Here is a 25137-nt window from a genome sequence, read left to right as displayed (position 1 = left end):
ATACTTAAAATTCTTTTCTAAGTATTTCTTATATTCAAACAAAAATTTGCTCCCCCAGATCCCCAGATGATTCCATTATATAGCCCTGACTGAGAATCGAAGCCTCTTCTGCAAGTGGACACCAGTAGGTTAAATGATTGAGCATTTAGGAGGACAAAAGCAGTTATAGACTTCATAGGTAGAGGAGAGAGGAGTATAGATGGTTCTCAGGTCACTGAAAATTAGGTTTGGGCCCATCTCTGGCAACAGAGTCAAAGGTTTCCTAACCCCATTTTACCCAGATTCCTCCTGTACAAATATGAATGAGTGTTGATATCACTTGAATATTAAAGACTCTGCAATCTGAGAACTTAATCAATATTTCATCTTGGACACATTACTTCTTGTCTCTAAACCTCTGTTTTCTAAACTTTAACATGAACATACTAATTCCTACATGTTAGGATTACTGAGTAATTAGATGATAGGCCATATATAAAATACCAAATATGGATACTAGTACTAAGTAAGGCCTTCAATAAGTAATATAGGTAGGGTAGTGGACAACCCAGCATAGCTGCAACCTAGAAGCCTATAAGAGGGGTTGGAGATAGGTAGGATTAGCGTGGTTTGACCACCTTTCCATGCGAGGTCTTTCAAATTCTTTATCTTCCTTCTGGGAACCCCTGCTATAGATGGCGTAAATAAGAAATAATAATAATAATGATAGCTAACAACTATTGTACTTTAAATATTATGCCATGTACTATGCTAAGAGCTTTGCTTATATTATCTGACTTGCACCTCACAATAACTTATGATATATACTATCATTCTCCATGTTTTATACATAAGGAAATTAATTGAGACACAGAAAATCAGAATAAATTGGCTCAGAATCTGACCTGGGAGATTCCAAAATCAAGGAACAAGGATCACTGACGGACTGTGAGATCATTTAAAATGCTATAAACAAGTTATTTTTATTGGATATTACTTACTTACAGTATTGTATGTTTGAAAAATACCAGCTAGTACATAAAGCCTGTGAGATTTGGGATATGATCACTTAATACAAAACTAAAGTAGATTGTCCCATTTTAGTCTACTACAAGCAGTCCACAGGAATTATGGAAAAATACTGTGGTTTGGTCATGAGTATTGTATCATGACTGCCCAGGAGTATGGAAGTTACACCTGGCATATCTGAGATCATTATATTCCTTGGATTGAAGACAGGCCTCAAATTACTACTACTTTTCCCTTCCATTTTCTCAGAGGAAAATGAAGCGCCCAAGGAAGAAAAAACTTCTATTTGCTGATATGTGGGGACCATCAAAGGCTGTCTCACCATCCTATCTTTCAGAAATGAATCTCGTCAGGGGAAAACATCATCCATGTTCATAGAACATCCAATCAACTTTTTGATATCTCACTTAAAATATGAACAGAGAGCCACGACTCCATCTTGGGAAAATTTCCAGAAGAGAGAACAAAATAATCAAGCTAAAAAAGCTAAAAAAGATATCTCAGATGAAATAGAGATAACATAGGGAGAAATAAAAACTTTTTAAAAAGAATAATATTGTCAGAGAGAGACAAAAATATAGATAAAATTCAAGAAAAGAGTTTATTGGGAAAAAAATCAGCTAACGAGAAAGAACCTTTGAAAAGTGAAAAATTGATAGCCAAATAAAAAATTTAGTAGACGAACTGGAAAATAAGTCAAGAAAATAGCCTAGAAAGTTTACAAAATGATGAAAAGAAATACGTGAGAGAAAAGAAACAAAACTCACAGAAGTAATTATTAGGAAGTCCAATATCTGCTTAGAGGGAATTCAAGAAAGATAGTAGAAAAGAGGGAAAATGAACACTAGGAAATTATTTTTATGAGGTAAAACAAACAAAAAAAATAACTATAATACTATCCTCCCCAGATTGAAAAGGTTCCCCAAATGCTGAGTACAGTGAATGGAAAGAGACCCAGTAAGTCATATTCAAGGAAGTTTGGGACACTTGGATTAAAGGAAGGATTTGTAAGATATCCAAATACTAAAACACAGACTTCTTAGTAGCAACATTGGATGCTAGAGCTTAATATGTATTATGTATGGAGATTCCCTTAACGTTCCAATAGGAAATGATTTTCACTCTGAAATTTTAGAATAGGCCAAAGTATTATTTAAAGAGTTGGTTAGCAACAACCAATTCAGGCACTCAAAATTGTAGGAACATTTTTCAAGAACCTACTGGTGGATCTGTTCCAGAAAAGTACTAAATCAAAAAAAGAGGAAAATATAGCAAATCCATTCAAGGCTGTCAGTGGCTCTAGAGACCTGCCAGAGCACCTGGGATTGTTGCTCAAGATATAGACAAGAACAAACCACTAAGTCGAGAACTCTAGTTACACATTTCCAAGTGTAGCACACATGATTAATCAAAAGCCTGGGTCTGTCCTTCAAAGGAGGCACTTCTAGAAGAAATCCAGATTACTAAGCATCCTAAAAAATGCCAAGCTGGGAAGTAAAACCCAAATATATGGTTGATTTTCTAAGTATATCTGACAACCAAAGGCTCCTGGACTGTATTCAAAGTAGATAAAGAAAGCTTTTAGTTAGGAACGAGGGAGTGGACAGAGGAATATAATTATGCACTTAATTTGTATGTTAATCTAACTGGGTGACTTAAGGAATAGAATAAGGGTAGAGAATGCAAAGGCATTTGCCTTTAAGAATCTAAAGTATGACTTCTGGAGAAGATGGCGGCTTAGTAAGACGCGCGGATCTTAGTTTCTCCTCCAGGACAGCTACTACGGGAGTAGAAATGATACAGAACAGCTCCTAAAGTCACAACAGAGATAAAAAAGACAGCACACCCCATCCTGGAACGGCTGGCTGGCTGAGAGAACCCGCTCTGGTGAGATCGCCGAGGGGCACGGGCTTCACCTGGTGGGGTGGCAAGCGGCCAGAGACACTCCCTTCCCTCTTCCCAGGCCAGCTGGGAGAATTGGACAGGCGGTCCCCTCAAACCACAGCGGCTGGCGCCCACACCACGCACGGCCCCCTGGACCAACTGAGAGAATTGGATTGGAAATCCCCAGGCCAAGGAGAACCGTGACTGGGGGTGGGCCCCTTCCAAACCTGTGACTCCCCGGGAACGTGCACTCTCCCAGGCGGGCCGCAGTGGCTGGCGCCCTCCGGCCACGTTTCGCGCCCCGGGCCGACTAGGAAATTCAGATGGGGGCTTTCCCGGGCTGCGGCGGCCAGCGACCCTCCCCGCGTTCTGACCCCGGGCCGGCTGGCACTCTTCCAAGCCGCTTCGGCTAGCAAACCTCCCGGACGGCGAGAGTTTTCCAAAGTTAAAGGACCCACAGCACCTTTTACTGGTGGGACCCGCAGACAAACGTGTGCCATGAGCGCCACATACTGGGCAGGATAAGAAAAACAGAACCCAGAGATTTCACAGAAAAATCTTACAACCTGGTTGGGTCTGACACCCAGGGAAATCTGAGTAAATGCCCAGACGCCAGCAGCAGAAGATAACTGTCCACGCTCAGAAGATTGAGAATATGGCCCAGTCAAAGGAACAAACCAATAGTTCAAATGAGATACAAGAGCTTAGACAACTAATGCTGAATATACGAACAGAAATGGAAAACCTCTTCAAAAATGAAATTGATAAATTGAGGGAGGACATGAAGAGGACATGGGCTGAACATAAAGAAGAAATAGAAAAACTGAAAAAACAAATCACAGAACATATGGAAGTGAAGGATAAAGTAGAAAAGATGGAAAAAAACAATGGATACCTACAATGATAGATTTAAAGAGACAGAAGAAAGAATTAGTGATTTGGAGGATGGAACATCTGAATTCCAAAAAGAAACAGAAACTATCAGAAAAAGAATGGAAAAACTTGAACAGGGTATCAGGGAACTCAAGGACAATACGAACCGCACAAATATACGTATTGTGGGTGTTCCAGAAGGAGAAGAGAAGGGAAAAGGAGGAGAAAAACTAATGGAAGAAATTATCACTGAAAATTTCCCAACTCTTATGAAAGACCTAAAATTACAGATCCAAGAAGTGCAGCGCACCCCAAAGGTATTAGACCCAAAGAGGCATTCTCCAAGACACTTACTAGTTAGAATGTCAGAGGTCAAAGAGAAAGAGAGGATCTTGAAAGCAGCAAGAGAAAAACAATCCATCACATACAAGGGAAACCCAATAAGACTATGTGTAGATTCCTCAGCAGAAACCATGGAAGCTAGAAGACAGTGGGATGATATATTTAAATTACTAAAAGAGAAAAACTGCCAACCAAGACTCCTATATCCAGCAAAATTGACCTTCAAAAATGAGGGAGAAATTAAAACATTCTCAGACAAAAAGTCACTGAGAGAATTTGTGACCAAGAGACCAGTTCTGCAAGAAATACTAAAGGGAGCACTAGAGTCAGATACAAAAAGACAGAAGAGAGAGGTATGGAGAAGAGTGTAGAAAGAAGGAAAATCAGATATGATATATATAATACAAAAGGCAAAATGTTAGAGGAAAATGTTATCCAAACAGTAATAACACTAAATGTCAATGGACTGAATTCCCCAATCAAAAGACATAGATTGGCAGAATGGATTAAAAAACAGGATCCTTCTATATGCTGTCTACAGGAAACACATCTTAGACCCAAAGATAAACATAGGTTGAAAGTGAAAGGTTGGGAAAAGATATTTCATGCAAATAACAACCAGAAAAGAGCAGGAGTGGCTACACTAATATCCAACAAATGAGACTTCAAATGTAAAGCAGTTAAAAGAGACAAAGAAGGACACTATATACTAATAAAAGGAACAATTAAACAAGAAGACATAACAATCATAAATATTAACGCACCGAACCAGAAAGCCCCAAAATACGTGAGGAATACACTGCAAACACTGAAAAGGGAAATAGAATCATATACCATAATAGTTGGAGAGTTCAGTTCACCACTCTCATCAATGGACAGAACGTTTAGACAGAGGATCAATAAAGAAATAGAGAATCTGAATATTACTATAAATGAGCTAGACTTAACAGACATTTATAGGACATTACATCCCACAACAGCAGGATACACCTTTTTCTCAAGTGCTCATGGATCATTCTCAAAGATAGACCATATGCTGGGTCACAAAGCAAGTCTTAACAAATTTAAAAAGATTGAAATCATACACAACACTTTTTCGGATCATAAAGGAATGAAGTTGGAAATCAATAATAGGCGGAGTGCCAGAAAATTCACAAATACGTGGAGCCTCAACAACACACTCCTAAACAGCGAGTGGGTCAAAGAAGAAATTGCTAGAGAAATTAGCAAATACCTCGAGGCGAATGAAAATGAAAACACAACATATCAAAACTTATGGGATGCAGCAAAGGCAGTGCTAAGAGGGAAATTTATTGCCCTGAATGCCTATATCAGAAAAGAAGAAAAGGCAAAAATGCAGGAATTAACTATCCCTTTGGAAGAACTGGAGAAAGAACAGCAAACTAATCCCAAAGCAAGCAAAAGGAAATAAACAACAAAGATCAGAGCAGAAATAAATGAAATTGAAAACATGAAAACAATAGAGAAAATCAATAAGGCCAGAAGTTGGTTCTACGAGAAAATCAATAAGATTGACGGGCCCTTAGCAAGATTGACAAAAAGAAGAAGAGAGAGGATGCAAATAAATAAGATCCGAAATGGAAGAGCAGACATAACTACTGACCTCACAGAAATAAAGGAGGTAATAACAGGATACTATGAACAACTTTAGGCTAATAAATATAACTATTTAGAGGAAATGGACGGATTCCTGGAAAGACATGAACAACCAACTTTGGTCAAGAAGACATTCATGACTTCAACAAACCAATCACAAGTAAAGAAATTGAATCAGTCATTCAAAAGCTTCCTAAAAAGAAAAGTCTAGGACCAGACGGCTTCACATCTGAATTCTATCAAACATTCCAGAAAGAATTAGTACCAACTCTCCTCAAACTCTTCAAAAAAATTGAAGCGGAGGGAAAACTACCTAATTCATTCTATGAAGCCAACATCACCCTCATACCAAAACCAGGCAAAGATATTACAAAAAAAGAAAACTACAGGCCAATCTTTCTAATGAATATTAATGCAAAAATTCTCAATAAAATTCTAGCAAATCGTATCCAACAACACATTAAAAGAATTATACATCATGACCAAGTAGGATTCATCCCAGGTATGCAAGGATGGTTCAACATAAGAAAATCAATTAATGTAATACACCATATCAACAAATCAAAACAGAAAAATCACATGATCATCTCAATTGATGCAGAGAAGGCATTTGACAAGATTCAACATCCTTTCCTGCTGAAAACACTTCAAAGGATAGGAATACAAGGGAACTTCCTTAAAATGATAGAGGGAATATATGAAAAACCCACAGCTAATATCATCCTCAATGGGGAAAAATTGAAAACTTTCCCCCTAAGATCAGGAACAAGACAAGGATGTCCACTATCACCACTATTATTCAACATTGTGTTGGAGGTTCTAGCCAGAGCAATTAGACAAGAAAAAGAAATACAAGGCATCAAATTAGGAAAGGAAGAAGTAAAACTATCACTGTTTGCAGACGATATGATACTATACGTTGAAAACCCAGAAAAATCCACAACAAAACTACTAGAGCTAATAAATGAGTACAGCAAAGTAGCAGGTTACAAGATCAACATTCAAAAATCTGTAGCATTTCTATACACTAGCAATGAACAAGCGGAGGGGGAAATCAAGAAACGAATCCCATTTACAATTGCAACTAAAAGAATAAAATACCTAGGAATAAATTTAACTAAAGAGACAAAAAACCTATATAAAGAAAACTACAAAAAACTGCTAAAAGAAATCACAGAAGACCTAAACAGATGGAAGGGCATACCGTGTTCATGGATTGGAAGACTAAATATAGTTAAGATGTCAATCCTACCTAAATTGATTTACAGATTCAATGCAATACCAATCAAAATCCCAACAACTTATTTTTCAGAAATAGAAAAACCAATAAGCAAATTTATCTGGAAGGGCAGGGTGCCCCGAATTGCTAAAAACATCTTGAGGAAAAAAACCGAAGCTGGAAGTCTTGCACTGCCTGACTTCAAGGCATATTATGAAGCCACAGTGGTCAAAACAGCATGGTATTGGCATAAAGATAGATATATCGACCAATGGAATCGAATAGAGTGCTCAGATATAGACCCTCTCATCTATGGACATTTGATCTTTGATAAGGCAGTCAAGCCAACTCACCCGGGACAGAACAGTCTCTTCAATAAATGGTGCCTAGAGAACTGGATATCCATATGCAAAAGAATGAAAGAAGACCCATCCATATCTCACACCCTTCACAAAAGTTAACTCAAAATGGATCAAAGATCTAAACATTAGGTCTAAGACCATAAAACAGTTAGAGGAAAATGTAGGGAGATATCTTATGAATCTTACAATTGGAGGCAGTTTTATGGACCTTAAACCTAAAGCAAGAGCACTGAAGAAGGAAATAAATAAATGGGAGCTCCTCAAAATTAAACACTTTTCTGCATCAAAGAACTTCATCAAGAAAGTAGAAAGACAGTCTACACAATGGGAATCAATTTTTGGAAACGACATATCAGATAAAGGTCTAGTATCCAGAATTTATAATGAGATTGTTCAACTCAACAACAAAAAGACAGCCAACCCAATTACAAAATGGGAAAAAGACTTGAATAGACACTTCTCAGAGGAGGAAATACAAATGGCCAAAAGGCACATGAAGAGATGCTCAATGTCCCTGGCCATTAGAGAAATGCAAATCAAAACCACAATGAGATATCATCTCACACCCACCAGAATGGCCATTATCAACAAAACAGAAAATGACAAGTGCTGGAGAGGATGCGGTGAAAGAGGCACACTTATCCACTGTTGGTGGGAATGTCAAATGGTGCAACCACTGTGGAAGGCAGTTTGACGGTTCCTCAAAAAGGTGAATATAGAATTGCCATACGACCCAGCAATACCATTGCTGGGAATCTACTCAAAGGAATTAAGGGCAAAAACTCAAACGGACATTTGCACACCAATGTTTATAGCAGTGTTATTTACAATTGCAAAGAGATGGAAACAGCCAAAATGTCCATCAACAGACGAGTGGCTAAACAAACTGTGGTATATACATACGATGGAATATTATGCAGCTTTAAGGCAGGATAAACTTATGAAGCATGTAATAACATGGATGGACCTAGAGAACATTATGCTGAGTGAATCTAGCCAAAAACTAAAAGACAAATACTGTATGGTCCCAATGATGTGAATCGACACTCGAGAATAAACTTGGAATATGTCATTGGTAACAGAGTTCAGCAGGAGTTAGAAACAGGGTAAGATAATGGGTAATTGGAGCTGATGGGATACAGACTGTGCAATAGGACTAGATACAAAAACTCAAAAATGGACAGCACAATAATGCCTAATTGTAAAGTAATCATGTTAAAACACTGAATGATGCTGCATCCGAACTATAGGTTTTTGTTTTGTTTTGTTTTGTTTTGTTTTGTTCTTACTATTATTACTTTTATTTTTTTTCTCTATATTAACATTCTATATCTTTTTTGGTCATATTGCTAGTTCTTCTAAACCGATGCAAATGTACTAAGAAACGATGATCATGCATCTATGTGATGATGTTAAGAATTACTGATTGCATATGTAGAATGGTATGATTTCTAAAAAAAAAAAAAAAATGGACAGCACAATACTACCTAATTGTAATGTAATTATGTTAAAACACTGAATGAAGCTGCATCTGAGCTATAGTTTTTTTTCTTATATATTTTTGTATTTTTTATTTTTATTTTTATTTTTTCTCTATATTATCATTTTATTTCTTTTTCTGTTCTCTTGCTATTTCTTTTTCTAAATCGATGTATATATACTAAGAAATGATGATCATACATCTATGTGATGATATTAAGAATTACTGATTGCATATGTAGAATGGAATGATTTCTAAATATTGTGTTAGTTAATTTTTTTTAATTAATAAAAAAAAAAAAAAGAAGAGACCCAGGCTCACAGTCTGAAAGGTACAGTTTCTAAGCGGTTCTTGAAGTATTTGATGACAATACTATTTATATTTAAATGAAGGAAAAAATAAGCCATTAAATATTAAATTAAGATTGTGAAAAAAAAAATAGAATCTAAAGTATGAGGTGATCAGTCAGACCAGAGTCTTCATCCCCACATTCTCCCCATGGAGAGAGAATAACGACCCTCAATGGCTGATCACAGCTGTAGTGCAGCAACACTGAAAGCCAGCAGCACACACGGGAGAGAAAGGTCCATCTCTCCCTCATGCTAAGCAGTAGCAACACAGTTGATAATAAACTAGAGTCTTAAACACATTCCTACCGTCTCTGCTGAGTTATGGAAACAACATACATCACCCCGACAGAGACATTTTCTCAGGCCCCTTTTCTTTTAAAAGACATTCCATAAAATGCATTGAATAATGAATCTATCAAGGACAAAGTTCAAAAGATGACTTTCACTTATATATTTTCCAGAAACTCTTCAAAGCAACAGTGTGTGCAATTGACATACACTTTCCAGTCAGTCACAGGCAGAGAGGCAGGTCCCTTAAGCATTTGCATTTTGCAATCTCCAGGGAGAATATATATACTTTCTTCACCCATGCTTGGCTCCATCATGATCAATCATTCAAGATTGTTTTTTCTATTAGTATTTGTAATTTATAGTTGCCACGGAGCTTATCTGGTTCATCTAAATTGCCAAATTTACTGGCATAAAGTTGTTCATCATACACTCATTAATCTCTTAATGTCTGTAGAATTCTTTTTGTTGAGCCAGAAATGTTAAGGAAAAATGAGTCAGTCCCTCTGTTAAGGCTAATATTCTCTTTCCTGATAAACAGAATGAGTTGACTTTGGGAAATAATTTGCCCATAACTTATATAGCCATCCATTTCAGTAAAATTGATGCACAAAAATGGAATATAAATTAAATAAATAAACAAAATGACAGGATAATTTAAACAAGAGAAATGCTCGGCAAAGCAGCAATTTTGATAATATTTATAACAAATGGAATGGGATTGATAGCATTACTTCATTCATTTTCATACCGTTAAGCTTATCAATCCGACAATAGTCATGATGATTAATTCACCTAATAATATAGCTTCAAAATACATGAAAGAAAACACATTAAAATTAGAAGGAAAAGTAAATGATAAATCCAGGAATCAAAATTGTCAAATCAGGTAAACAAGAAGTAGGTATAGCTATAGAGAGTTTAAAAAACACAACTAATCAGCTTGAACTAACAAACAGATAAAACAAATTTCATTCCCCAAAACAGAAAGTGATATTATTTTCAAATACCTATGGATTATTCATAAAAATTGCCCACATTATATTAAATCACAGAAAAAAAAGTCCATAAATTTCAAGAGGCACAATTTATGCTATATATTACTAGAAATTAGAAATGAAAAACTCATCAGAACAAGAACTGAAATCTAAACTTAATATATATATATATATATAAAATAACAAACTACTAGATATCAAAATTTGCAGACATTGGCAAAGCAGTAGAAAAAAATTATAACCATAAGTTTATGTATTTGAAAAGGAAAATACATGAATTAAGCGCCCAACAAAAGAAACTGTAAAAGGGAAGATGGACAGAGTCCAGGGAGGAAGACTACTTTTCCCACTCCGACACCTTCCTCAAAAGAAAACTATACAGTGTAATGATAAAAACCAAAAGCTATTTCTTTGAATAAAATAATGACAGAGAGACAAATATATCAGAAGTTTAAATAAGATTTAAAGAACTACAGGTACATATACAGTAGTAGGAGCTATCAAAGTAACAAACTATTAAAAAAGACTAATATTTTCAAAAAAATTGTGTAGAATTTATACAAATTGTAAAATCTAATGAAATGGATAATTTTACAGGAAAATACAAGTTAACCAATAATATAGATTTTTAAAATGTGGAAAACATGATTGTGCAAATAATAATAAAAGAAATGGAAAGCCATTCATAGATTACCCCTTAAAATCACCAGCTGCAAAATATTTCATGGAAAACTCTGTCAGAGTAACAGGCTATAGATTTATCTCTATACTGTGGTATCTCCAGAAAATGAAAGTATTTTTGTTACATAATAGGGCAGGAACTCAATAAATCTCTGTTGAATGAATAATTATCTGAACTGTTAATTAACAAAGATAAAGATGTAACCATCCCTATTGATTTGATAATGCCAGTATAATCTAACTTCCACAATCAAATTTACCGCATATCTACTAAGAGAAAAGAGAAAGCCAATCTCAGCATAAACATAGATGTAAACTCTTAAACAAAATATTGGAAAATCAAATTCAGCAGAATTTTAAAACAATTATACACTGCAACCAAATGGCTTTCCTGAAATGCAGAAAAAAAATTAGAAAAATTAAGGAAAATAGATCGAATACCATTTACAATAGCATCAGATTATAAAGTGACTAGAAATAAATCATACAAGAAATGTCTAAGACTCATGTGAAAAAAATCTAAACTATACTGACCTAATTGTTGACTTTAAATGAATGTCATGTTAAAGAATAAGAAGGCTCGATATATTAAAAACATATTGAGACGGTATAATTTACAAATGCCTAGAGTGGATTATGATGGTTATTAAATGTACAAATATAAGAATCTTTTTGCATGGGGAAGAATAAATGAATGTCAACATTGAAGGTGAAAATAGTATACAGGAGAAAGTACTATCAATGCAAGCTGGGGTCTATTGTTAATTATAACACTGTAATATGCTTACACTGAACGTAACAGAGATAATATGCCAAAACTAAATGTAAAAATTGGGGGATATGAGAAAAGGGCATGAGATTCTTTGTGAAGAAAGAAAAATGTACTCATATAGATTGTGGTGGGGAATGCATGACTATGAGGTTATGCCAGGAACTAATGATTTTTACTTAGGTAGGATTGTATGATGTGCTTTAAAATTGTTTAAAAATGGGGGGGGAAGCAAATACAATAGTGGTACTTTAGAAGAATTGAAAAAGGGACAGTAGTTAAAAAATAATAAAATCTGAATAAAGTATGGGTTTTCATTTTTTAAAAATTCAATTCCCCCAATGTAGCATATTTAAATGTAATATTAGCCAAAATACTGACAGTTTTTAAGACTTCTGACAGCATATTTCTAAATTCTTTTACAAATGAAATATGCCTAAAATCAAGTTTTTAATTTAAGATATTTAAATTTTCAATTTTTTAAATTAAAATATTTAATTTTAATTTCTAATTTAAAAGTTCAATATATCTATATATTGAAAAGTTCGATATATCTAGAATAACTAAAGTGGCCAGTGTTATTTTAATAAAGGACATATAGATAAATGGAACAGAATAGCATTTAAAAGCATATTCATAAACACACATACATACTGGATTTAGGAATTTTAAATATGATGAAAATGGTATTTCAAATTAGTAGACAGAATATAAGCTACTGAAAAAAAGGTTTCTGACAAATCCATTATTGTTAGGAAAAAAATAATGCTTAATTTCTTCATGCCACATGTATATTCCAGATGAATTTCAAATTTAAATATTTCTAGAATAAAATATGGGAGATTTTATAATCTCAGAGTTGGAAAGTCTTCCTAAGCGAGACACAAAAGCCAGAAGTCATCAAAGAAAATGACAAGCAGTAAAGGCTTTACACAATTTAAAACTTGGGTATGTCATAACAGTATGAATAAAGGGAAAAAGGAAACTATAAAATTGGAAGAAAATATGATACACACAGAATATCAAGTCATATGATAAGCACACAATATTTAAAAAATGAAGACATCCTACAAATCAATAAGGACAAATAACCCAATAGAAATAGCCACAATGTACATGCCCATGCAAAGATAACTTGCAGAAGCATAATTTAATGCAAATACCAATAAATATATGGAAAGACACTCAACTAAAAAACTAGTACAGAATGTATGGCTTTGCAAGAACAATAATATATTAATATTTATCTATCAATGAGTTAAAACTTTTTAAAAATGGCTGATAATAATTATTGTGAAAAAGGTTGGAGAATTGGACATACTCTCATATAATTCAGCTGTGAACTAGTACTACCTTTGAAAGTAATTTGGCAGTTCCTATCTAAAATTTAAACAACCAGCAATTCCACTTTAATCATCCAACACACAGAAATTCTAAGAGATGTGAACAAAAATAAATGCACTAGTTAAATTCAATACTGTTTGCTAATGGGAAAAAAGTGTGAATTCTCATTATTAAAGTAAATTATCAATAGATGATAGATTATGGAAAATGTGTTTCATTTTGTGTTGTATAAAATATGTTTAATTCCCTTTATGTTTTTAAAAGCTGTAGCTTTGTACATGTGCATATATCATTTAAATGCATAGAACTTTCATGAAGGATGCAAAATATTTGAGTAGTCTTCTTTAGTGAGAGAAGTGGCATTAAAATGAAGATGAGCTGGGAAATTTCCATTTTTTACTGTGTGTGTTCCATGATGTTCTTTTGATTTTTTTATTACTTGTGTAACTAAAAACTGAATATATAAAAGTGATCAAAGTGGGGTCCTCATTCTCTCCTCACAGTGACTTCATGCAATATGTAGCACAGCTTGATTGTTCCATTTTACAGCTGGGTTAGCTGAGAAACTCAGTAATTCAATGAATGGCTTCCTGACAAATTGTCTCAGGCTAGGACCCAGGACTCAGAAAGATTTAGCCTTAACTTTTTTTCCAAAAGAAAAGCAGCATGTTAACAACATGTGAGTTTCTGAAACTACAATTTTTAGTGAAATAACTACACTCCATTTTTTACATTGATATATCCTAAAGCAAACTTCTGCCAATGGAATGCTCTGACTTCCTTGAATGGGCAAGAATATCTAGTGGGAAACTTAGGAAATGATCACTATTCAGTCCCTCCTGGTTTGTTTCCTGCCTGTCTCTCCACCTGCCCAGGTGAAAGTCCTCCACTTTCTGATCACCAGCAGATTCCTATTGTTCCCTGCTTGGTCCCCTCTTTTCCTGATCTTCATTTATCATGTGCTCAGACTTCCTGCTTTTCATTGCTTATGTCAGGTATCCATTCTAACTGACACTTCTTAAGGAGGCATATTATAGAAAGGTCTTGCCCAGTGCATCTTTCAAATGAATTCCAGTTTCTTCGTGTCGTGCACAACTTCCTGACCTCAGGAAGCACAGATGTTCTGGTTTAAATATGCAACCCTATAACTTCTCTTAAACAAAGCCAACTAGGAGTAAATTGTCCAATAGGGGAATTCTGTTTATTTTACATGCCCCAAATTCCTTCCCACTCTAGGTGTCCACACAATTTGTAAGCATAGTGGTTACTCTTTCAAACTGAACCATGAACCACAGATAGCAGCTTAATATAAGATCTACATATCTTCATTCTTTGTTATATCATTCTTTAAGCATTTGCCTTACCATACCAGCCCGTATGAGCTTAAAAGGGGAGACTACATCTTATTGAGCCTGAGAACCCGACATGTGTGTGACACACAATAGGAAATCGATGTGTATTTGTTGAATGGATGGACGAATGGTATACATTTTGGAATTGGTGATAGGCCACAAGGGAAGTATTTGGGGGAGTTCCTACAACCCTTTACATCACACTACCCATTTAGAGTATGGTTCTTACTTCTCTGTTTCTAAACTGAGTCGTATGAATCAAATTGTACTGATTGATTAACTAAATCACGCAAAGGTAGTTCATAGTTTCATTCACTCATTCAGTCTGTCAGTCATCTAACCAGGACCCATGAAAACAACACAAATAGAGGCTGACATCACTCTCCAAATATTTAGAATTATAGCTCAAGCTCACAAGCTGTTTAATATAAAACAGTCTTGCTGACTTGATGAATATACGTTTATATGGTCTGGGAGACCAGGTTTGAATTTTGAATTCTTGATCACCTTGGAGTTCTGCTCTGGAATGGGGAAGAGTGGCAAGAGGCAGCCCCCCTTCCGTTTACTTTTCTCTTCACCCCCGACTCTATCCTACACCGCGGGGAGCCTCCAATGCATGTGTGCATGCAGCCCAGCATGTAGGTTCAAGCTTTCACCCTGCTCCACTCCCCTAAAAACCAGCAGCCACCTCTAGGCTATGACTTTTTTCACTGTCCATCCTCGGAAATGCAGACCTGAGGAAGACCCTACCCTGGAAAGGGACCAGGATAATTTGGGCCAGGAATCAGGGAGTCCTGAGTATTTAAAGCATGGTATAGAGGGGAGGGGATGCTGAGGTTCAATGGGCACTTCACCTTGGCCCCCTAGTGCATTGCTCAGTGAAATGGGGGTGGTTAGAGGATGATCTTGGGCAAGGGTCCTCCTGGGCTGGTCTGTGGATGGTACTGCAGACAACAACTGGGAGCTCATATTACACAAACTGTACTCTCTATTACACTTTAGATGGTAAATGTATACTGATGACACTGAAGGAAAAATTAAAAGACATGTTAAAAGAAAAGGAAAATTTAAAAAGAAAAATGAAATGGCAGGGAAATGCAACAGACAGGAAAAACTGGGAAAAATTAGCTGGAAAGCATTTACTCTGTTCAAATTCCCAGTGATCTGAAACACTTAAATTTCAACAAGAATGCTCTAAATCTGTGTGTACAAGATTTTCAGTCATCAATGACTTCACATGGTTATTTAAATTTGAATTAATGAAAAGTTAATTTAAGCAGTTTTTAAGTTCCACTAATCACAGTTCAAGTGCTGTCAGCCACATGGGGCTAGTGACTACCATATTGAATGGCACAGATATGGAAAGTTTCTAAATTCACAGAAAGTTCTTCTCAACAGTACCAAAAATAATTCAAGGTCATTTCAGTGGCAGTCTTGATTACTTGTATTGCAGTGATTTGGTGCCACTTTTGAGTTCTTTATCAATGCCTCCTTTATCTTGGCCTGTCTAGGCCGATGAAAGTACACTAGTTTGGATTCAAGATCTTGTGAATAGACTGATAGAAACATATTCTTGTGGAAATTACCTGAGAGTGCCTGGATTCTAATTCTGGCCTTGTCCCTAAAATATATATGATCTTGGGAAAGTAAGTTAAGATCTCTCAACTTTCAATAGCAAAAGGATCTCACAGCTTGCCTCACCGAGCATTTTAAATATCAAATAACACAAGATATGTAAAAGATAAGGACACATGATGTTCTTCCAACCTCTTTGTATTTTAAGCAGATTCACTGTTGGAGAAGGGTCTAAGCTAGGGCACAACTCTAGTCTTTCATCCCTGAAACCTTTCCTCAGATACCATGGAGACATCACAGTCATGTGTCTCGTAGCTAGAAGCATAAAAGCAGATGTAAACATTTTAACTAGTCTACTGACTTTTTGCTCAATGTGGGGTTTTAGATATTATCCTTTACCTCGTGCGTGAATTTTTTCAGTCCAATTCAGTAAGCATTTATTCTTAGAATATTTTGTGTGAAGCAGAGGTTACTAGGAGATGTAAGAATAATGGATAAGTTATTCAAGAGTTCTACTTCTTGAAGTTTATTTATATGAAAGATAAAGAAACAATTACTTTAATAAATTAGGAATATGGTAAATACCTTTAAATAATTATAAACCTCATACGAATGAGAGGGAGAAATTCCTTCTCCTGGAGGATGAAGCAAGGGCGAGGCGCCAGGGGCAGGTGCATGTTTCATTCATCTCGGGATGTCCACTGCCAGGAATCTAGCAGTTGCACAAAAACCATAACATTTGCTAACTCTATAGGTGCAAGCTCTGATAGACAGGGAAGCACATGCTTTGTGGCCCAGCATCATCTGTATAGATCCTGGCTTTGGTGCCCATTAACTGGTGCTCATTTACTATGAGCACTTATGCAAAGTCTATTCTAAATTGAATCTGCATGTTACAATGCCACCCTGCAGTTTCCTACACTGTAAACTTAGGATAATAAGACTTACCCTGTAGAGTAGGCTTAAAAACATTACATTAGATAATGTATTAAAAGCATTTAGCCTAGTGCCTAGAAGAGCACAAGGTAGTACTATATTGAATGTAATTAAAAGATAGCTGTATATTGAAATTTGGAACAATTTTTTTTTTCCTGGTATGAGCTGGTTCCGGGAATCGACCCCAGGTCTCCAGCATGGCAGGCATTGAAAGGATTTTTAAATTTCAGAAATGGAGTGGAATGGAAGGATGCATTTCAGAGGTAAGAGACAGAATAAGAAAATATTTGGAGATGATATCATCTGGTAAAGTTAAACTATCTGGTTTGAAACAGAAATGGTGATAAAAAGATAATATTGAAAAGGTATGTAGAGGGCAGCTTGTGGCCTCAACTTCAAAAGTCAGGTTAAGGATGCAGGTTTTATGAGCAGAGGTGTGAGGGAATTAAATCTAGTCTTTAATATTTTCCAACTGTGGTATTTGAATATTCAGTTTAAGTAAAAGTTTAAAATTTGGGAATTCTCCCTTGGCTAAAAGAATTACAAATGCTGAAATCATTTCTTGAGTTACGCTATCCAGTATAAATGAGTATGTATTTCTAATTATAGGGAAACTTTAGTTTAACTATAAATCTAAAATCTAATTTTAAATCTTACTCCCTACCCTGAAGATGGAGAGATCAGAGCAGCAAAAAATGACATTAGACCCTAATATAAAGTCATTGAGTTGGAGTTGAGCCCCAGAGAAGTGAAATAGCATGCTGAATTCACAAGGTTATTTATAGCACAGCCAGGACTGAGCTCTACCACCTGTTCATCCAATAGATAATTTCAGATATGAGCATCTCCAGATAGGAATGAGGAAAAGCTTCAGAAGCTTATGAAATATCTGTGTTTCACTCACCTGGAACTTCCCATTAAGGATATCCCTGTAGCAATGATGAGTATATAAATCGAGGTCAAAATATTTAAGACTGCAGCAATTCCATCCCTAGAGGGCTTTGGCAAGTTGAGTTTGATGATTTCTAGTGCAGAGGGATCACTGACAGAGGAAAAGGCAATTTCAGACGTGGGGTAGGCAAAACTCTGATGCTCTCTGGAGCCCAGTGTCACTGGGGACCACACCCAAGACCCAGGCAAGGGAGGGCACTGACCCAAGTAAGCCTTTCCTGGTAGGATTAATTAATTCTCTCCCACTAGTTTTAGATTTTCCATATTAACACTTCACCACCCTCTAATCCATGATTAAATTTTGCAATTATTTGTCTGCAACACTGTTCTTACCATTCTCTGGCATCCTATTTTATAACTATGAGAAACTACTGTATAGATTAAAGATTTAATTGGACTAAATAGAAAATTTCACTGAGAAAGTCAATGGCACTAGTCAAACACCTCAAACCTGCACTTCCATCCAACTCCATTGTTTTTCCAATTGCTTTGTCACAGTTGTTTTTCTTAACAAGTTAAAAGATCATTTTTATTACACATCATGCATGCTAGGGAAGGAAAATTTATAAATGTATAAAATGTCTGAACTCTTGTTAATCTTTAAATTTGTTGATGTGTTATATCATATTCCTCAGAAATTATATTGAATTATTGGTATATATTATTTTTAAGAAAACTTCTACCAATTTACACTCTTAACCAAGGCATGTGAGATATCCAATCTCACCCCACTCTCATCACCAGTAAATATTACCCATTTTTTCCAACAATTACAATGGAATTTTTTAAGATCTAATTTTCATATACATTTTAACTATTAATGCATATAAACATTCTTTGGCTTTCAAAAATTCTTTCATGATTTTCTTGTTGATATAGGTGTCTTTTCCTTACCCAGATTTTCAACATTATATTTATGTTTTGGAAAAAATCTAAAATTTTTCAATGTAATTTTAATGCACAGTTCCTATTGTTTATCCTGTTGATGAGTTATTTATTAAGAACGGTGGATCTCTTTACCTATAAATAAACAGTTTATTTATTATACATTATGTGTGTGGATGTATGCATTTGCAGATATAAAAAGATCTACATGCATTAAAATAGATAAGTAGTGATATGTATTTATATGCATTTATAATTTATGTTTGTATATATGAGGGTGTGTATCTATGTATGTATGTAGGTGCATATACAGAGGTCTTTATATTTTCATAGATCTTGTCTTTTAAATATATTTCATATGTTTTTTTAATGTTTAGTCAGGACTCAGTTATTGCAATATCTTATCTCTATTCACCTGGATTTTGTTTATTTTTTCTTTTTAATTTTTTTTTCCTGTTTAAACCTATAAAGAACCTGTAATTGTCTTAGGTGAAGACCTAACTTATTTTCTTTGAAACCTAAATCTTCCAACACTGCTGTATAACTTAGCCCTTTGCCATTGGTTTGTGGTATTTCTTTGCTCACATATTGATTTTCTATACTTATCAAATTTTGTTTCAAGAATATTGATTTGATTCCATTAAAGAATCTGTCAGTTCTCCTCCCATATGATCTAGCTTTACTCGTATTTCAAACAATACATTTTTATTTTTTTGCATGGGTAGGCACCGGAAATCGAACCCGGGCCTCTGGCTTCACAGGCGAGAACTCTGCTTGCTGAGCCAGCGTGGCCCGCCCTCAAACAATACATCTTTAATATCGTTCACCAATGTGAATGTCATAAGTTCATTAAAAAATATTGAATAATTATGGCAATACCAAACATCCTTGTCTTACTTCTCTAATTTTAATATTAATTTATCTTCTTTCTTTATTGAAGTTGGATTTTTTTATCATTATATTATTACATATTTTTAAGGGATTTTTGGTTATTGTTCTTTGATTTAAATCATAAACTGGAAAAATTTAAGGTGCCTATTATGATTCAGTATTTTCTGATTTGGGTCTATCTACATGAAATAAATTTTGATAGCTTCCTTAATATAAATAAATTCTAAGCTTTTTGATGAAATTTTAGTGTGCCATTGTTTTCTTCTCTAATATTAGATTTAGGACTTTCACATTGTGTTTATCAGTGAAATTAGTGTTTAAACTTCTTGTTCCATGCTGTTTCCATAGGCTTTTATAGGATTATGCAATAACCTGGGGACCCTGTCATCTCTCTGTATATACATGAAAGTTCTGATTCTTGGTGCTTTTTATGGATCTCACCACTAACAAGACTCAGGTTTTGCTTTGGAAATAATCCTAATTTTAATGTTTAAAATTCTATTTGTCTTTCAATTCCTCTTTAGTCAAACTAAAATAATATGTCATTTATTAAACTTCTGACATTGTTATTCAGAAGGAATTTGCAATTTATCCTTTTTATTGTTATAGCAAGAACATTGACTATCACAACATTTTTAATCTTCCCTAGAATCAGACAGTTGATTTTTTTAGACATTTCTTAAAATAAATTCACAGCAAAAAATGCATCAATTTGAAGTGTACCAATCCATTTATTTGTCTGTCTACTAGTTTAAAACAGTGTATACCAGTGTAACCACCACCTCAATCAAGATGGAAGATGTTTGCACCCTCCAACCACTATCCTGCTTTCCATTGCTATAGATGAGCTTTGTCTTTTCTAGTTTCATGTAAGTTCAAACAATAAATGCTTTTTGTATTTGGCTTCTTTCATTTAGCATAAAGATTTCGAGATTTTTCCATGTAGCAAAAATGTATATCAGTAGTTCTTTCCTTTAAATTACTGAGTAGTATTCCCTTATGTGAATGTATCACAGTTTAGTTTACCTTTTCCCCCATTGAAGCACATATGGATTGTTTCCAATCTGGAGTTATTTATGAAGAAAGATTCTACGTACATTTTGACAAAAAGATGCATGGACGTGTTTTTACTTCTCTTGGGTAAATTCCTAGGAGTGAAATAGTAGGATCAAATGGTGTATAATACAATACAAAGCTGCAAAACTGTTTTCCAAATTGGCAGTGCCATTTTACATTCCCTGTGGTAACGGATGATTTCCAGTTGCTCCACATTTTCACCAGCCTTGTTGTTATCAGTGTTTACAATGGATGTGCATTGGGACCACACTGTGGTTTAAACTTGCATTTTCACTGATGGCTGGTGATATCCTGTACCTTTTCAAGTGCTTTTTGGAAATTCTTTTATCATTTTTGAGTAGTATCTATTCAAATCTTTTGTGCATTTTTAATTGGACTGCTTGTCTTATTATTTGTTGATTTCATTATGTATCTATATACCAGTTTTTGTCATACATATGTATAATAAATGTTCTTTCTTTGTTCAGGGCTTGCCTTCTTCCCATTTTTAACACTGTGTTTCGAAAACAAAAAGTTGTTGAAGCCCACTTTATCAATTTAAAAAATTTACTTATTTGATGTTTGTGGCCTGCCTAAGAAATCTTCTCCAGTTCCAAGTTTATGATGATTTCCTCCAATGTTTACTTCTGTAAGTTTTATGATTTTAGTATTTGTGTTTAGATTTAAGATCGACTTCAAATTAAATTTTGTGTAGCATTTGCAATAAAGACCAGTGTTCCTTTCTATTCCATATGGATACTTGTTTCTCCAGCACAATTTTGAAATGACTTTATTTTCCCATGAATTACCTTGGCAGCTTTGTTGAATATCACTAGTTTTATTTATTTTTTTTTTGCGTAGATCTATTTCTGAGCTTGTGATTATTATACATCATTGAAATATATTTCTATTCTTATACCAATACCACATTTTTTAATATTTATAGCTTTCTAGCAAATCATGAAATTGGGTTGTGAAATTCTTGCAACTTTCTTTCTCTTTTACCAATTGTTTTAGCAATTTTAGATATAACGTATTTCTTATGTTTTAGAATCCTCTTAGCAATTTCTACAAACCGACTTACTGGGCATTGGATTGGCTCTATAATATAATAATATCAAGGTGGCCAACAATTGAAAAGGGTAAATCTCTCCACAAATTTAATTATTCTTTATCACAGCAATTTTTGTTGTTTCCAAGGTATTGGTCTTGCACATATTTTATTAAATATAACCATAAGTATTTCATACTTTTGCTGGCATAGTAAATGTGATCTTTCAAAATTGTACATTCAAAGTGTCCAGTAGTAGTATGTAGAAATACCACTATTTTTTTCATTGACATTTTCTTTGACCTTGCCAAATTTACTTACATCTAGTAACTTTTTAAAAGATTTTTAAATAGATTCCTTAGTACCTTTTATATAAAGAAGTATTTCTTCTGTAAACAATGATAGTTTTATTTCTTCATTCTCATCCATACTCGTTCACTTATTGTACTACCTAGGAAGTCCAGTACAACCTTGTTGTACAAGTGTTGAATACAAGTGGTGAGGGTGAATAATTTTGCCTTGTTTCCAATCTTAGGGGGAGAGAGCATTAGCTCTTTCACCATTAAGTATGGTATTGGCTCTAATTGTTCGTAGATGCTTTTTTATCAGGTTAAGAAAATTTTTCTATTTTGTAGAGGGATTTTCTTCAGAAACTAATAACCAATTTTGTCAAATGCTTCTGCATTCATTTTTTTTTTTTTTGGTACAATTTTCTTCCCATTTTCTGTTGATGTGATCATTACACTGATAGCTACTTGAATGTCAAATCAATCCTGAATACATCCCCCCTTGATCCTGATGTATTATCATTTTTGTAAACCACAGATTCAATTTGCAAATACTGTTTTTAGGATTTATGTACAAAGATTCATGAAGGATATAGGTCTGCTATTGTCTCTTTTTGCACAGTTATTTGTCTAGTATGGGTGTCAGGATAATACTGTTCATGTAAATTGAGTTGTGAAGTGTTGCATCTCACATTATTTTCTGGAGACATTTATGCAAAATTGTTATCATTTCTTTCTTGAAGGATTGATAGAATTTGTGAATGCAACCAGCTGGGTCGGGAATTTACTTGTAAGAAGCACTTGAAATTACAAGATCAAATGTCTTAATTAATATTAAGCAACTGAGCTCTTCTATTTTTCCCTGATTCTTGTCAGTAACGTCAATCTTTCTAGAAACTTCCTAATTTCATTTAAGTTGTAGAATTTATTTGCTTTAAATTGTACAGAACACTCTCATATTACCCATTTAATTTCTGTAGAATTGGCACTGATGTCTTCTCTTTCATTCCTGACATTAATTTGTATCTTCTACTTTTCTTGATCAATTTAGCCAAAGATTTGTCTGATTTATTGTTGCTTACAATAATCAGCTTTTGGTTTCAATGACTTCTCTATTGTTTGTCCAAATTTTGTTCATTGATTTCCATGATCACTCTTATTATTTCTGTTCTTTTGGGTTTAATTTGCTTTTGTTTTCTTAGTTGTTTAAGGTGCCTGTTTAAATCACTAATTTTATACACTTCTTTTACCTAATATAAACATTTAAAGCTATAAATTTCTCTTTAAGTTCTGCTTTGGCTGCATTTAACACATGAAAACTTTCTAGGGAGATATATTAAGACTAAAAAATACGCTTTTCTCCTTAAAATTTTACCAACTATTTTTAGCATTGGTGATTCTTGTATAATTCAAGTATTACCATGTTTCTTCTCAAATGATGACATATCAATTCTGTCATTTCTTCTATATTTATTAGTTAGCTTCTCATTATAAAGAACGGTGTCTCCTTGCTTCATTTGTTTATATTAGTGTGAACACTTTATATTGTTTCATTCAATAGATTAAAATACTTTATTATCATTATGTTCTCAGATTTAGCCAAGTATCCAAACATCAGGCAGGATCCTATGTCCTCTTTGGTATGTCCCCATCTTTGTCGGATCCCTTTTTCACTTTTGTGGCACATAAGAGTTTTGCAGGCTCATCCTGTACTTTCTCTGACCTAAATCTGGAATAAACTACTTCTTTAAAGAAAATGATATTAAAAAACAAAATCCAGGTTCTGGGAACACTGTTGCTGTTGGATTGATCCTAAACCCTCCAAGCAGATGGAGCCAGGAAATCAGATACATGATAGATAGATAGACAGATGATAGTGGATGATTGATAGATAGATGTAGATATATAAATAGATATAGATATATAAGTAGATATAGATGTAGACACACATGGACGTCCAAACACAGGCATATGCAGTCATATCTATTTCTGTTTCTAGCTATTATTATACATTTAAACTCATGACTTTGTACTTTTCTCTTCGGTTTTCATCCATCACTGTATTGTTCATCTATCCCTACCCCCTTTTCATACTTGAAATTCCCTTCTCCAACAGGTAGAATATCTGTTCTCAATATTCACAATGCATTTACCTATTAGTGCAATGCCAGAATTTACACAAAGTGCTTTCAGAATTGCTAACTCATGCCTGTGAGAAAAGAGCTAATATTTGCTTAGAGTTTTTTTGTCTTTAACCTGAGAGTATACAGTCCAAGTACTGTCTTCAAAGTTTGCTTGTGTTGTTGCTGTTTCTTTTTCTTTGCCCACAAATTTCTGTTCTCTTCATTCATTTGTGATTGTATTGAATTTAGCCTTTCCCATCTTTTCATTTATTCTCTTTTCTGAATCTGTGAACAGTTAGGATGTTTTCTAAGTCAGGACTGTGTATATATCTATAGTCAGATTTTGTCAATCCCTCCACCATTTTCCGTATCCCTTCCATCCAATTCATATTCACACATCCAGTACATAACCAATCTTACACCTCTCTTCCTGGGTTGCTTTTCTCAAACAGATCAGGTACATATATTCTTTCCACTTCCCTTTTACAGCAAAGAAAAAATATTATAGATACTCCCTTGCATTTTGCTTTCCTTTTCATATTATAGATGATGTTTTATACTTTGCTTTTTTTTACTTAATAGTATATTCTAGAAATCACTTCATATCAGAAATCACATCACAGAAACTTTCTTAATTCTTTTTTACAGCTCACTGGCACTCTATTGTGTACATATACCATAGTTTTTTCATACCACTCTCCCACTATTTAGATTACTCTCAATATTTCACTTGCAAGTAATCCTGCAACAATAGCATTGTGTAATTATATTACACGAGGTGCATAGGAATGCTGAGTTAAAAGTTGATGCCTGTA

This window comes from Tamandua tetradactyla, chromosome 8, assembly GCF_023851605.1.
Source record: "Tamandua tetradactyla isolate mTamTet1 chromosome 8, mTamTet1.pri, whole genome shotgun sequence".
Classification (NCBI taxonomy): Eukaryota; Metazoa; Chordata; class Mammalia; order Pilosa; family Myrmecophagidae; genus Tamandua; species Tamandua tetradactyla.
This window is presented reverse-complemented; position numbering follows the sequence as displayed.